The sequence below is a fragment of the Chiloscyllium plagiosum genome, chromosome 28, assembly GCF_004010195.1.
Source record: "Chiloscyllium plagiosum isolate BGI_BamShark_2017 chromosome 28, ASM401019v2, whole genome shotgun sequence".
Lineage (NCBI taxonomy): Eukaryota > Metazoa > Chordata > Chondrichthyes > Orectolobiformes > Hemiscylliidae > Chiloscyllium > Chiloscyllium plagiosum.
In genome coordinates this window covers 4,330,277-4,344,269 of record NC_057737.1, presented here as the reverse complement: position 1 = coordinate 4,344,269, position 13,993 = coordinate 4,330,277, and the positions used below count along the sequence as shown (strand labels likewise).

Here is a 13,993-nt window from a genome sequence, read left to right as displayed (position 1 = left end):
AGGATGCAAAGATCTTCGCAAGTGGCAAAGCAATCACATTTCTCGTTTCCCAAAGCAGCCGAGGACAAACCTGGTCCGGACCTGGTGACTTGTCAATCGTTATGTTTGACAAAATTTTCAGCACATCAGCTTCCTCTATCTCTATCCATTCCAGCATGCACACCTGCTCTTCAAAGGTTTCATTCACTACAAAGTTTGTTTCTTTTGTAAAGACAGAAGCAAAAAACTCATTTAGGGCTTCCCCTACCTCCTCAGACTCCACACATAAGTTCCCTATGCTATCCCTGATCGGCCCTACTCTTTCTTTGACCATTCTCTTATTCCTCACCTAAGTGTAAAATGCCTTTGTGTTCTCCCTAATCCGTTCTGCCAAGCCTTCTCTAAAGGGCATTCGTGAGCCAGGTGGGTTTTTCCTGACAATGAACTCCAGATTTAATTAATCTTAATCCAATATTTTTATTGAATTGAAACTCTAGCACCTGCAGTGTGACAGGATTTCAATCAAACCTCCATACCTGGATCTCTGGATTAGCAGTACAACGATAATACCCTTGATTGTCGGATCTTAAAGCAGTTTGCACAACTGTTTTTCATCGTGATTATCAACGTAACATCTAGTGTCATGTCGCTGATGTTTTCTTTAAACCGTGTTTTCTTTAAATCAAGATGTACTCTGCGTGCCTGGACCTGAGCTTCTCTTGTCACTGTGGTGTTTTATCATTCAGAACGGATTGGAATGCAGCTGGGAGACTTTTAAGTGGTAAGTTTCTTTCACAACCACTCAGTGCACACAAAAAAGTACTCAAACCCAATACAAAATACAAGACGTTTTATCTCATAATCACGAGATCTCACATCATTTGCCCGCGGCTCAACAGGTAAATAATGCAGCCTGGGAGGGGGGCAAACGTGGTTTAAACTTAGTTTCCACAACGGTCTCAACACGAAGAGTGAGACTAATGAACAAGAGGACACTGATGCTGGACGATATGGACATCCAAGACAATGGTGGTAAGTGAACCTGCCAAAAATACCCGACTTACAGAATGTTAAAAGTATTTTTAAAAACATCGAAATAATTGCGGATGCTGGTAATCGGAGACAAAAGCAGAAATTGCTGCAAAAGCTCAGTGGGTCTGGCAGCATCCGCGGAGAGAAATCAGAGTTAATGTTTCGAGTTCAGTGAACCTTCCTCAGAACTGCAGCTCTGAAGAAGCTGCCAGACCTGCTGAGTTTTTCCAGCAATATCTGTCTATGTTCAGAATATTGTTTAAAGTCCAAAATATAATTCCGAATTCAACACCAGATCCCCTTTTTGTTTAAATATAAAAGGCATAGTTCGTCCGGTAAGTCAATGTAGGGCTATTGAATTCAACAATATCTCCGTGAAAAACATTACATCTAGATTCCCTCCTTTTTGGATTTCTTTATCAAAATATTGTCTGAGTTTAAATGCTGGATTTGCAGTGGCGTTCTCAACTTTACCAGAACCCGAGATTTCCAAACAAGGGATAAGTTAAACGTGAGATATATATTAATGAGCGTGGCACTGTGGCGAAAGAGTAGGACGGTGGTTGCTATTAGACAGTTTTCCAAAAGAGTAATTATGGACAAAATGGCCCGAATAGAATTCGGCGCTGTTACGACTTGATGATTCAGGTGGTCAGGATAAATGTATTAATTGAAACGTAGGAGCTTTTTATTTGATCAAGGAAATTATTGGAAATAGTTTGTGTACGAGGCTGAATTATATTCATTTAAATATCGTGCATAGATGTAAACCAGGGCTCTGTGATGTTCACTCGGCGGATAGTCCAGCTTTGTGGGAATCCCATTCCCCCAACCCTGTGAATATTCACGACATTTCGAAATTAATGGGACTCAGGCAGTCCACGATAAACACTCAATCTTACTCAACGCCCTCAGCCTCTCTTACAGACCCGCTGGTGTTGATGCAACTCTGATATGATACCAACATCTGACAAGAAAACCCGATCATTGGTGATGGTCCAATTATCAAACCGGTAATCATCCAGGCGGCATATTGACTATATTACACCACCATTAAATATGCAGATTGAAAATAAATGAATGATTAAATGGCATTTTTTGAAAATGTTCTGTTTATTCTTTTGTCCCACTAGATTCCATTTATCAATAATATATCATTTTAAAGATTTTTTTTAAATATTGTGATCTGGATGAGCTCCACCACCTTGTTGCCTTAGGTTTTATGATTTCTGATTGATGGCTGAAAAGGCTTCTAATATTAATAGGCTTTCCCAATATTAATTCAAAGCTGATTAGATCTCCAGCATTACTGGGATCATACCTAAAAGCTGGTGTCAATGCTTAAAGCTTTCTGCAGCACTTACAATGAGAAGTGTCATCACTGTGTTAGTGTCCACATGGAGCTACACAACCAGACATTAAGATACACATACATATCTCTTCTTCTTAAGCAATCTATCTACATTGAGGATAACCTGCTCCCACTTTGGTTCAATGTGGTTCTGAGATGGTTAATAAGTCCAAAACACAATCTGCAAACTGTTACATGCAGCACAGGGAGTGCTTGAAGCATCATGAAGATGGATCATTTGGAGTTCTGTGTGCCCCCTTCAATGCGGCATCTTCCTGATGAAACCTTCCTGAATGAGCCTTCTCCATTTTAGTTAGTAGGAGCCAGAGTCTACCATGAGTTAGCAGCAATGTTTGACCTCTTCACAGATCCATATCCAATGTCCTCCTGGAAGGCTGCCGTGCTCCAAATCCAGCAGTTACTTCAGTGCTTAAATGCTGAGCAACTTGACTTGAGAGATGTCACTGCTGTTGACTTGCCTTTCTTGCTGCTAGAATTGGAGAATCTTGTGAAGGCATCAGTGGTGATATCTCACCAGTGCTTTGAAGTATCTTCAGTATGTCATCCAAGTCTCTGAAGCCTATCGAAGCAGTAAAGCATAGGCTCAGATTTGAGATTCTCATCCTCAAATGCTCTTCTTCAATTAGTCATGCTGGTACATGGAGGTGATGGTGAATTTCATCATTTGCACCTGCCTTCATTGGGAGGCAACTCCCAAGATCTGGAAAATGATCGACACTTTCCAAGATCTCACCACTGATCTTAAATTATGAGGGGATATGTTTTGCTGTGGGTGCTACGTTTTCCTCGTGTTTTGTGAAAGGCCCCTTCTCTCATATACTATGTGCGTATATCTGGATACATCGGCACACACACATGGAGACACGCAGTTGTATGTAACATTAAACATATGGAAAACAAATGTATGTATATATGTTTTTGTAATGCGTTGACAAAATGTTATTGGGTGGCATGGTGGCTCAGTGATTAACACTGCTGCCTCACAAAGCCAGACACCCTGGTTCAATTCCACCCTCAGGCGTTTGTCTGTGTGGAGTTTGCACATTCTCCTATTGTCTGAATGGGTTTCTGTTGGGTGCTCCGGATTCCTCCCGCAGTCCAAAGATATGCAAGCTGGGTGGATTTGACATGCTAAACCATTGTGTTCAGAAATGTGTAGATTAAGTGCATTAGTCATGGGAAATGCAGGGTTACAGGGATCGGATGGGGAATGCTCTTTGGAGGTCAGTGTGGACTCATTGGGCTGAATGGCCTGTTTCCACACTGTAGGGATTCAATGATCTATGAAGCTATATTATTTGTGGGGAGATACAGATGGTGGTGAAGGGAAACTGGGCCCTGAAGTTTTCAGTTACATGGTGTTCAATTGAAATCATCTCTACTCATGACTCCACTACCTGATTAACCATTGATAAATTCTCCCTTATCATTTAAGTGAGTTTGTTCTTGGTCAAAAAAAGCTACCCTTCCTTTTCTGCCATTTTCCATATATTTCTTTAAATGGATCTTATAAGAGAGCCATAGTGCATAGCAACCTCTTCTTTGAGCCCGAAACTCTGGATTGAAGCCCCACACAAGGACTTGTTAGCCATAGAAGCTTTGCTTATAATAATGACCAAAAAGTTTGATTGTCAGTCTGTAAATTCCTCCTATCTACCTGTTGGCAGGCAGTCAGAGTGGAAAGTTTCTGGGTCAGTCATCTGCAGAAGGCTATGGCTAACCATTGCAGTACTAAGCATGGACCAATCCAATGGATGTCTATGGCTCAGCCCTTGGAAATGAAGGCAGGGAAAAAAAAAGACAGATCTTTCAACTTCAAAACAAAAATGGAAATTACTGGAGAAACTCTGGAAGGTCTGGCAGCACCTAGGGACAGAAATCAGAGTTAATGTCTCGGGTCCAGTGACCCTTCTTCAGAACTGACTGTAGCTAGGAAAAGACTGGTGTATATGTTGAAGATGGGTGGGGAATGGGGAGGGGAGTAAATGATAAGTGTAAATGGAGCCCAGAGAGAGAACAACAGTTCGCATCCAAAGGAATGAGGAATGGTCAGCCTGAGAGGAACCATAGCTGTTAATGAGGATAATTAGAAGCTGACAATGGTTTGTTTGTGGTAGCAGACCATGTGATGACAAGGATTCGTGTGTCGGGTTTGGGGGGGAAGGACATGTAGAAGATGCTCAGGCCCTAAAATGATTGAACTCGATGTTGAGTCCTGAAGGCTGCAGCAGCCCCAAGTGGAAAATGAGATGCTGTTCTTCCAGCTTCACTGAGCTTTGTGGGAGCACCGCAGCAAGCTCCAGACAGACATGTTGGCCAGGAAAAATGGTGTCATTCTGAAGTGGCAGGCAACCGGAAGCTCAGGTTTAAATTCCACAAACAGGACTGCCCAGGCAGACCCATTTCTTCTGCCCACTCCTTCACCACAGAACACATCTCTTCCTACTTTGACCCAATTCTTTATCCCTTGCCCAATCCCTTCCCACTTACATTTGCAATTCTTCTGATACCGCACGTCAGTTTCAGAATTTCCAATTTTTTGCGGGCTCCAGTCACTTCCGCTTCACCATGGGCATGCAATCTCTTTATACATCCATCTCCCATCAGGATGGTCTCAGGGCTGTCCACTTATTCCTGGGAAAAAGTCCTGAACCATCTGCATCCACAACCCTCCATGTACCGAGCTCATCCTTACCCTGAACAAATTCTCCTTCAACTCCTCTCACTTCCTTCAGGTCAGAGAGGTGACCATGGGTACCTGCATAGGCCTTAGTTATTCCTGTCTCTCTGTGGAGTATGTGGAAGATTCCTTGTTCCAGTCCCACATGGATCCCTCCCCACAACTCTTTCTCTGGTACAATGGTGACATCATCAGTGCTGCTTCACTTTCTTATCAGGAATTTGAAAAAATTACTGATTTCACTTTCAATTTCCACCCTGCTCTCACCTTCCTGTGGTCTATCCCTGACTCCTCCCTTCCCTTCACGACATCTCTGTTCCCATTTCTGGGGATATTGCCACCAATATCCATTACAAGCCCACCAACTCCCACAGTTAGCTGGACTTTACATCATCACACTCTGCTTCCTGTAAAACCTTTATGCTTTTCTCCCAGTTTCTCTGTCTACACTGCATGTGTTCCGACGATGGGGCTCCATCTCCATCTGTCGCTTATTTCACCCCACCCCACATTCGGCATATACACCAATCTTTGCCCAGTTATAATCAGTTCTGAAGAACGGTCACTGGTCCCAAAACATTAACTCTACTTTTTCTCCACAGATGCTACTAGATCTGTTGAGTTTCTCCAGCAATTTCTGGTTTTGTTTCAGATTTCCAACATCTGCAGATTTTGTTTTGTTTAGATCTTTCAGCCAGATGTATTCATTTCCACAATGATTATTCTGCAGCTAAGGATCAGCAATGGCTACTATATCTTCCCCACCAAATTGATTCTGAACTGCAATTTGTTCCTTATACTTCGCGCAGATATGTGAAGGACATTTATTTGGGTGTCTATGTTAACCTGTTCTTCACCTCTAATGTTTCACCCAAATGTTTTTTATTTCCTTCACTGGGTAAATCATTTCAGATATTTTAATCTTTCATTTAAGCACAATTTCTGACTGTTACTCTATTTAATTTCAGTTGATTTTGAACAATTGTTAATACAATCTTTCTCATGATAGATCGTCAGTCCTCTATCCACTATGTCATCATTTACTTGCTTAAGATTTCTCAAACTTTACCCTTTTCACAAAGACTCTGGTCTCAGACAATTTAGATGTAACCCAACCTAATGGTACAGGTCCTTTCTCTCCCAGTGAAATACAATCCAGTTTCTCACAAACGTGATCATGGCTCCTAACCTGTCCATCCCTGCATCCATTTGCACATTACTCAGATAACTTCAGATGCCAGCATCAATTGAAAATTATGTTCTTTCATTTAGTTTATGATCTCTAGTACCATTCTGAAAGGAGTGTTCCAACCCATGTTTTAAGTCCCACAATGGACCACAATGACTGGATCACCCCTTCCCTCTCTGATACTCTTTCATGCTGGGTTGAGAAATCACTCATCCTGGCTCTAGATGGACAGCGTACCATGTGGAATTCTCAATTCTATTTAGAAAGGAAACTTCTGTTTCCTTAATAATTGAGTCTCCTACAACCAAGGCATTACACTTTTTCCCAACTCATTCACGGAATGTGAGCATTGCTGGTTGGGTCAGCAATGATTGCCCATTTCTAGTTGCCCCGGAGAAAGTGGTGAGCTGCTTGCCTGAACTGCTGCAGTCCCTTTGTTGTAAGAACACACAGTGTTGTTTGGTTGGGAATTCCAGGATCTGGACCCATTGACACTGAAAGAGCACTGACATAATTCCAAGTCAGGTTGGTGAGTGGCTGGGATGGGAATTTGCAGGTGACAATGTTCCCATGTATCTGCTGCATTCGTCCATTGAGATGATAGTGGTCATGGGTTTGCAAGATGCTGTTGAATGAGCTTTGGTGAATTTCTGCATTGCGTCTTGTATTTGAATATGGTGCTAATCCAGTGGATGGCTTTGTTCTCAAGGATATCAAGCCTCTTGAGTGTTGCTGGAACTGCAATCATTCAGGAAAGTGAGGAGCATCCCAGTACATTCCTGACCTGTGACTTGTAGATGGTGGACAGTCTTTTTGGAGTCAGGAGGTGAGTTACTGCAGGATTTGGAACCTTAAACTGCTCTTGTTGCCACAATAATTATACAGCTCATCTAATTCAAGATGTAGAGGTGTCAGTGTTGAACTGGGGTGGACAGAGTTAAAAATAACAACACCAGACTATAGTCCAACAGGTTTATTTGGAAGTACAAGCTGTTGGAGCGCTGTTTCTTCATCGCTAGCTAGTTCAATTCAATTTATGGTCAATGGTAACCCTGGGATGTTGATACTATTCAATGTCAAGGTGCAATGATTAGATTCTCTCTTTGGATCTAATCAATGCCTGGTGCTTGTGTTCTGAATGGTACTTGCTATTTGTTAACCCAAGCCTGGATATTGTCCAGGTGTTGCTGCATTTGGACTTGGGCTGGTTCAGTATCTGAGGAGTCAGGAATGGTGCTGAGCATTGTGCTTTCATCCGTGAACTTCGCTACTTCTGATGGAGGGAGGGTCATTGATGAATCAGCTGAAGATGGTTGGGCTGAGGACCGTGCCGTCGTTCCTCCCCTCCCTGGCCTGTCTCTTCCCCCAAGGTGTGGGGGTCGGGATTCTGGCTGGGATTCGGGTGGTTTTTATCCTCACGTTGACAGGCAGCAACTACTCTGCACCTGTTGGGAGTTCCTCCGGATTCTTGTTCTCTCTCTGATCCGGGTTCCCCTTGCGATGCTCTCGGTCAGATCAATCCCTTTCTGCACCTTACACCTCTTTAGGAGCTATGACAGAAATCTGCTAATCGTTCTGATACTGAACTATTCCCCTTAAGCACGGCCTCCGTGCGACGCTCGGTGAGAAACAGGTCAGGATGTCAACCCGTTTGGGGAGGGGTTGGGGGTTATTATGTATAACGAGAGTGCACCATGACCTGGAGACGGTAGACAAACATCCGCTAACTGTGCTGCCAAGTAACCAGATTTTCCAGCATATACGGGGATTCTATTGAAATTAAGAGCGAATCATTTTGTTTGACTGAAGAGCAAAGCAATTCAAACAATGCACTTTGAAAAAAGATTTTGCTCAAGGTTATGATGCCCAAGGCAGAGACATGAATCTTGCTGGCCAATGGCCTCAGGTAGAATTCAGTGATTACGATAAAGCTCAGCTCTTTTTTGAATTGGGAAAGTGTGTGGAGATTCAAGCCCAGACACAAGACACAAGTCTACGATTGGGCATTCTTCTGCCTTTCCGGTCAAGATTCAATTTATTGTGAAAGTTTCAGATTTATTTTTAAGTGTGTCAGCTTCTCCTCCATATCGCTCTAAACCAAACTGCGCCGCTTTCTGTAGACGGCCGGATCGAGTGTGTTTTAAGTCCATTCCGAATGAAATTGGTTACATCTCCAGCAGATGTTTTGATTTCAAACGCTTTCCTCTCAATCGCAGATTTCTTAGGTTCGCCCTACCCCGAGTCCTAGGCTCTCTCTCTTTCTCTCTGTCCGATTCACTGTCCTTACCCCAGTTGGCAGTTTCAGGTCAGTTTGACTAAAATCTTATTGTTTTATTCACCTGGTGTCCTTATGAACGCCACCAATTAAACAAATTACATTTCAAAACGACAAATAATTCAATTTGTGACTTGTTCAACTTGTAGAATTTTTCACCAAGTTCTAGTTAAGGCGACTTCGCTTCTAAAATATTGTTTATTTCTGGGTCATTTTCTTTTTAGAATGAGCAAAGTGAATCTTAAGAAAGATTTACAGTATCTGAGTGCTTTGATAGAATACTAAATGGGGGACTTGATTGACACCGAGGAGGTTCCGGCAATTGTCAGTTATACAGGAGGGTTAACAACTCTACATACCAACGTTTGCCAGCTGTGGTTAATGTTAGCGACTATCGGAATTTGGGTCTGTTTCTACGTGGATGATTGAAAAAAGACTGCACCTGCCTTTCAACTAATTAAAATGTAAACAAAAACAAAACAGAATTCTGACTGTAGGTTGGGAATTTTCTTACAATCTGGATTGTAGTATCGTAGCGCGGAAAGAAGCAGGCCATTCTGCCCATCTATTCTGGATCTGTTGGTAGCAATGATTAAAAAATTAATCACAATCCAACCACGCTAATAGTTCACGTTTCTCAAAAAAGTAGCCGACATTAAAAGGGCAGTTTTTTTAACACATATTTTCCTGAGGCATATTTGTCCAGCTCAGCCGAACAATGTCCCAACCGGAAGAATTCGATTTCACAGGTCAGGGATTAATGATGGGGATGTAAAATATCATGGAAATGGACGTGTGGGGTGTGGGGCATGGGGAGTGGGGGTGGGGGGTGGGGAGCTGGGTACACGTATATATTGACAAATATTCATAATGTGACCATAAATCAGCCACCCTCCTCACGGTTCAATACTAACACACTCACTTCTGAGTCAGAAAGCGGTGGTTCCAAATTTATCAATGTATCCCTCGACCATCATTACTACAGATGGACCAGTCATTTACTTACTTATGGGAGCTTCCTGTGTGGAAATTGGCTGCCATGTCCTTATACACTCAACAGTATCTGTGCCGTTAACTGTGAAGAACTTTGGGATATTTGAAGAATAGAATAGGAAAGGCGCTACATGAATGCCACATTCTGCCACTGCCACGTCTTCCCTTTGAAGTATGACTGCACAAATTCCTCAGTCGCTCAAACACTTCAACGCCAATTGGATTTTGAAACAAACACAGAAATTGCTGGAAAAACTCAGCAGCTCTGGCAGCTTCTGTGGAGAAAAATCAGAGTTAATATTTCCGGGTCCAGTGACTCTTCCTCAGAATTGATTGATTTTGACCCTCGCATTATTTTACATCAATGTTATCTTCAAAAACATCAACATGTGATTCTCCTTTCCATATTCAGTGTGGCGGGTGCCATCGGGCCTATTTTCATCCATTACAAGGAATGACTTGCCAGCAGAAATCTGACTGTATTTGCCAAAACAGTCAGGTCCATAAGCATAATGTAGACTCACTTCCTACACTTTTAATCAATCAAAACTTGATTAAATCTGTTTAAAGTCAATATATTGTCCAAAGTTTTAAAAAGCGTAATCCATTTCCTTGAGTAATTAAGTCAACTTTAGTATATTCTGCTTCAGAAAAATACCATTTTTTCGAACGGCCTTTAACAGGAATTATACATATTTTCTAAACGTCAGTGGGGATTGAGCTTCCTATTATGAGATCCATCTGCTTTACCCAGTCCGCAGCCTCGCTAAAAAATATACAAAGCCTGTTTTCTTCTTAAAATTTTAGATTTCTGTGTCGCTGTCGTTTTAGACAACTTTCCAAAGGAAATTCGTTAATATTTGGCAGAAGAAAGATTTAAAGGGCCACTCGGAGAGAGGAGAGGACAACCCCTTAAGAACCCACACTGACACGATGCTGCAACAATCATTCTATGATTTGCATCTCATTGCAATTAAAACGTTTACCTCAATCATTTCACTAAAGAAATATTTACCTCACCATGTAACTTGCAAGATTTAATTTATTTTGCCCTCGTGCCAAGCGATGTCCTGATACGGAGCCATTCAAGTTGAACTCGGCCTCCAGGGGGCAGTATCACCTTAATCTTGTTACCACTTGCTGGAGCCTAATCGCAATTGGGGGCAGTCAGATTAATATGCAGTACAGCAATGTGAAGAATTTAAGGTTCATTTCATATGTTTTTGATGGTACACATGAATTGTGGGACAAAATTAAATTTGGTCCCAAGCCCTTCGACATAATCAGGGACAAACTCCGGTATCCCTGTGTCAATCACAAGCGAAATTCAGTTCATTTTTTCAGTCTGTCTCATTCCAGGTTATCTGTCTCATTGAAGTACCTGTGTGCGTTGAGGGTGGCGGCTGGTGGTGGAGAAACTGCAAATACTGGAGATCAGAAGTAAAATCGGAAATTACAGGTCCAACGTTATTTGGAATCGTCTCCTTAATGTATGCCGATACATACTCATCTATGGCAGATAATAGAAATTCGTTGCTGGAATTTTACACTTCTACACTTATTAATTCATCTCAGGCCCAGTTTGCAGTAAGAATGCGGTCTTTGAGAGAGGGAGTAGGAAGGGGAGGGGATGGTGGATTGTACAGTTTCTGGTTGAGGTCCCCCAGCATTGGAGCGTGAAGTGTGGAAACAGTTCAACTCCATAAACAGAAAGCCCTAGTGGGATCTGCCACTTCCTATCAACGCGCAGCGTCACCTCGTGGCATCCTCAAGGCATGACGCCTTGCTTCTGTGGGAAGTGACATTGGAATCAAACTCCAACCTGAAAGTACAGTTTCTCCCAAAAATCTACATTTGCTGAACACCGGATCACTGTAGCCATTTGTTTGATATTTTACTATACACACATTAAAATAAAATAAAGCAAGAAAAAATAATGGGCGGAACAAATCATAACATTAATCATTAAAATAAAAGAAAACTGCTGATACTGGAAATCTGAATCAAAGAACAGAAAAATGCTGGAGAAACTCAGCAGGTCTATCAGCCTCTGTGCAGAAAAAGCATATTTCTCGTTTCGAGTTTAGTGACCCTTCAGATCTGTTCTTCAGAACACATAATATTAAACATAACTATATATAGGTGTGTGCACCGACAGAGCATGTGTGTGCTTGTTGTGATTTAATTATAATTCCACGAAGTGTTTATGAAATGAAATCGATCTGTATCAGACGCAACCTGGAAGCTGATGCGTGTTAAGCGATATTGCAGAGGATAAAACATACACAGAGCAGCATTTATTCGCTTTATAAATTTTCAACCCATTACTCCGCCGCCCTCGAACTCTTGCTCCTCGACACGATCTGAATCTAAAATATTTGACGAAGAGGCGTTAACACTAGTGCGGTATGTTTGTTGTTGAACTAGTTTGACAGAATAGTCTGCCACCAAGGATTTATTTACTTCGTGAATGTGACTACTTAAAGCTGCATAGCATAAGGTCAACATAACCTATGACTGCACCTGCATTACTCACTGTGCATACACAACGAGCACAAAGCAATTACCACACAAATGCTGACCGATGCGCACATATATATCTAATGAGTAAATTATCTGCTGCATTATGATCTCTCAATTGCCCAGCTGGTGAAGGCAAAACAGGAATGGGTGCAGGTTCTCTATCCTGTTCTGTATTCTTCTCAAGTGAGGTAGTGGCAGGGACAATTACAAATGCCTTAATTCTTCACCCCGAGCCCCTCCAGGTTAGGGACGGTTCTTGTTTCTAACCCACGCCTTTGTACATTCTGGAAATATCAATTCTGGACAGGGGCAGGATTCACTATGATATCCCAAGTCAATCACCGAATAACACTCATGGCATTTTTACCAAGCTACCTTTCAAACACGTTTCAAAAGGAATTAATTGTATAATTTTTCAATGAGTCGACACATTGACTGAGTCAATTGGTTTCCTTGCGTACCGTAATTGCCCATCTGCATTTCAACATAGTGGCCAAGATACAATGTTTTCAGGAGGGGAAGAGGACAATGAGGGAGATTGTGTGCAGGAAATTGGTGGCTCAGGTGAAATATTCTGGGTGTTTGATTAGAGAACTTTTCAAAAGGTTGGTTTGTTCATTTTGGAGGTGGCTGTATAGATATGAATAAATCTGGGAAGATTCCACATAGCAGCTTATACATGTCCTGTGGAAAGAAATGACAAAGTGGAATTTACTCATGTTTTACTGTAACATACACTTGCCAAGTTACAAAATATTTTAAAGCACAAATGTATACTAAGAGCAATAGTATTTGGGAATACTATAAGCTACGCATTCTGATTTGGAAATATATCACTGTTCCTTCAGTGTTGCTGGGTCAAAATCCTGGAATTCTCTCCCTCGCTCTAGATAGTAAGTTTGCAGAAGACAGCAAAATTGGAGGTGTATTGAATAATGAAGAAAGTTACCTCAGACTACAAAGGGACCTTGATCAGATAGGCCAACGAGCCAAGGAATGACAGATAGAGTGTAATTTAGATAAATGTCAGGTGCTGCATTTTGGAAAGGCAAATCAAGGCAGGAATTGTACTCTTGGTAAGGTCCTGGGGAGTGTTGTTAAACAAAGAGACCTTAGAGTGCATGTTTATAGTTCCTTGAATGTGGAGTAGCAGGTAGGCATGATAGTGAAGAAGGCATTTGGTATGCTTGTCTTTATTAGTCAGTGCATTGAGTATGGGAGTTGGGCAGTCATTTTGTGGCTGGACAGGACATTGGTTACAATTCTGGTCTTCCTGCAATAGGAAGACTGTGGTGAAACTTGAAAGGGTTCAGAAAAGATTTACAAGGATGTTGCTAGGGTTGGAGGATTTGAGCTAAAGAGAAAGGTTGAATAGATTGAGACTATCTTCCCTGAAGGATTGGAGACTGAGGGCTGACATAATAGAGGTCTATAAAATCAAGAGGGGCATGGATAGGGTAAATAGACAAGGTTTTTTTCCCTGGGGTGGGGGAGTCCAAAACTAGAGGACAGAGGTTTAAGATGAGAGAGGAAAGATTTAAAAGGGACCTAAAGAGCTACTTTTTCATGCAGAGGGTTGTACATGTATGGAATGAGCTGCCAGAGGAAGTGGTGGAGTATGGTACAATTACAGCATTTAAAAGGCATCTGGGTGGGTATATGAATGGGAAGGGTTTAGAGGGATATGGGCCAAATGCTGGCAAATAAATTAATTTAGAATATCTGGTCAGCATGGACGAGTTGGACTGAAGGATTTACTTCCAAGCTGTACAGCTCTATGACTATGACTCTACAATGGCATTGTGGGTCTTCCCTCAGCACATGGACCGCAGCAGTTCAATAGGCACCTCAGCATCACCTTCTCCAGGGCAACTAGAAACAGGGCATAAATGCTGGCCCAGCCAATGATACCCATGTCTCACACGTGAATTAAAAAAAGGCCAGACAATT

The 13,993-nt window shown here is 41.9% G+C and overlaps 1 long non-coding RNA gene across 2 annotated transcripts in view; it reads left to right on the top strand.

The window, feature by feature from the left end:
• Positions 1 to 563: 563 nt before the first annotated feature.
• LOC122563892 overlaps positions 564 to 13,993 on the top strand; it is a 36,594-nt gene continuing 23,164 nt past the window's right edge. Inside the window, exons 1-3 of one of the 2 annotated variants that reach the window (XR_006315768.1) lie at positions 564 to 760; positions 879 to 1,011; positions 10,328 to 10,773. This is a non-coding gene — a long non-coding RNA (uncharacterized LOC122563892). Of the gene's footprint in view, positions 761 to 878; positions 1,012 to 10,327; positions 10,774 to 13,993 lie in introns of those variants that run through there. The other variant, XR_006315767.1, reaches the window with a different exon arrangement.